Consider the following 2,895-nt stretch of genomic DNA (forward strand, 5'->3'; position numbering starts at 1 on the left):
AAAGACCATAGCAGCACGGCAACAATTCTAAAAATAAAGAACACCAAAAGCCAGAAAGTATCAACGAAACAAAACTACCAATTACTAGCAGCAGGGGATTAAAAAAAGGCAACAAAACTTAGGTTGGGCTTCCTTATCAGAGACCAAATAGAATGAGAAATGGAAATCTAAGTAGGAAAAATGGAAAGAAGAAAAGTGGGATTGTGGATGTCAGATTGGCAGCAATAAAAGATGTATGACTACAGACTGGAGGAAGATGTAAAAGTGAGTCGGTGAAAAGAAAAGAACTAGGAAAATAGATACTATAAGACAACTGAGAGGAAGTCGCCCCCCGGGGGGGAGGCAGTGGTAAAGGTGGGGGCAGAGAGAGAGAGAGAGAGAGGTGATAGGTTAAAGGAAAAGTAGAAGAAAGAGAGACAAGATCTCCAAGAACAATAAAGTGATGGAAAAAACGACATTAAACAAGGCAAATTGCCACTGAAGTAGAGGAAGCTGAAGAAGGTAGTTGAAGTGGAGAAAAAAGATGCCTAGCTGAAGTGATGGAAGAGGTGAACTCCCTGATGGCGAGGAAGGGATGAAGCGGTGGGAAGGGGTAGAATACATTGATATCCCTTGAAAAATGTAAGAAATTTGTTAGTGGGAGAATTACAATAAAGTTTCATGCAAAAAAATTAATTATTATAAGATTCATTTTAGTATTGTGAATACAATTTAGTTTAGTTGTCAATAGATCTTGCAGTAATTAATTTTTTTATGTGCGATTTCAATATAATTCTTTCTTAATTTATTTTTATTAAATATATTATTTTTAAAAATAATACTCATACATACAAACATACATATATATGTATGTATGTATATAATGGTAAAAAGGTTAAATGATAATATTAATAATAAAAAGTCCTTCAAATGAAAATAAAATAGAGAATGACAAGAAGAAAAGAAATAGTTAGCAGGTTAAATGATAAAACTTAATATGCCTAAAAATTAACACCTACAAGGACATTGGTCTAAAAGCAATACAATAATGAGTCAAGGTCGTCCCATAATAAGTTATTACAAAATAATACTAATCATTCAAGTTAAATAAGTAAATTTCAAGAGTGGTCTTGAAACAAATCAAAAGAAAATTGTAAGGTTCACATTTAAAAACTCAATCAACAAATGTACTTCACAAAAATTAATTGGAGAGTAAAGTTGGGAATGAGGGTTGACCTGACAGGATCATTTAAACTCGTTTTCATAAAAGTTTAGATTTTTAAAAAATAACATTCTTAAGGAAATCAGGCTTTAAAGCTCAGTCCTGATAGGCTATGAAAAAAGGAGCTCAAGCAGCATGATTTTTTTTGCTCTAAATTTAATTTAAACTTTAGAATATGTATTTATATTTTAAAATTAAAATTTATATTATTTATTTTAAATTTTTTAATATTATAATTTGTATTTTAAAAAAGAAAAAGAAATATTATAATTGAAAATTGAAAATTTTAATTTTTCAAAATTTAAAAATTAATAAAAATAAGTTTATGGTGATGACTTTGAGCCCTTAGGCTTAAAAAATGATTGATTTTAAGGTAACTAAGCTTATGAGCTTGAGTCCATATAGGTTGAGCTTAGAAGAACTAGGCTATATGGGCTTGACTCGATCATTTCTCAACCACTTTTTTCATAATCTCTCTTTACTATTTTAATTGTTGAGAAGGTCAGTTTTTATAATTTGAGAATCTAAAATAATCAAAAATATCTTTTGACCACCAAAGATCCTAACTAACCCAATTAATTAGTTAATTACATTAGAAACCTAGACCTATAAGGATTACTTAGTTTCATTAGATGCATTTATATTCTAATGGCAAAATTAGCTAAACTAATTCTAAGCTCCTCATTTCCAATATTCAATTTGAGTTTCCTCTTATAAGGTTTAACCCAAATGGCCAAATCTTACTTAGTGATTGTCAAACACTAAACATGAACAAGAAAACACAAGAATAAGTAATCAAAATATCCTATCTCAAAAATACAACAGTAAATCAAGAGTTATTTATACAATAAGTTCATATTCATCTAAAATAAAGAAATTTAGTTGCACATAACTAATAAAAATATCATAATAGTACAAGTAAAGTAAAGTTTGAATCCATCAATATAGAGCATGAGTAAAGTTCGAATCCATCAATGTAAAGATAAAGAAGAAGAGAAAATGCTGATAAAAGAGAAAGAGTTGAAGATTTGCTCCACTTCATGATTCTAAGCTCCTCGACTTTCTTCTTAGCTGTCATAGGGTTTCCTCCAGGTGCAGTAGTCTAAAGATAGCCCCTTCTACCTAGAAAATCACAACAAAAAAGTTTTTTTTTTTGCACAAAAAATGTATAGGCGCATTTTGGGTTTCTGATAGGTGTCATAACATTCCCACTATGGTGTGCTATGACACCAAAGAGCAATTATATGCACATGACTAGCAGTGCCATGGCACCTTAATTGTTGTGACAATGCCCTAGCATCTAGACACCATCCATTTGTCTTCCTTCTCTTAGCACTGGTGCTATGGCACCATAAGTCTCATGCTATGACTAATAGGGCTGTGTGAAGGAGTTTTGGAACTTAAGATGAAATTATTTAAGAAGCTTAATGTATTATTATTTATATATCCTCATGTCACTTTTCTAGCTTTTTAAACTACAAAACCAAGTATTAATTTTTTATAATCAAGTAATTCTAATATTTCACTTCCAATAGATAATAAAGCTAATTCATTTAATCTATTTTGTAACAATGTCGATTTTAAATAAGATTTAAGTAATTTTAATTTGAAAAAACTTCTTTTAAGAGTAGTAACTGTTATTGATTTTTTCAATAATATTTTATAAGCAATAAAAAATAACTAATTATATAAGA

Source organism: Prosopis cineraria, unplaced genomic scaffold (genome assembly GCF_029017545.1).
Source record: "Prosopis cineraria cultivar Desert tree isolate PC_DT_omini unplaced genomic scaffold, ASM2901754v1 PC5, whole genome shotgun sequence".
Taxonomy (NCBI): domain Eukaryota; kingdom Viridiplantae; phylum Streptophyta; class Magnoliopsida; order Fabales; family Fabaceae; genus Prosopis; species Prosopis cineraria.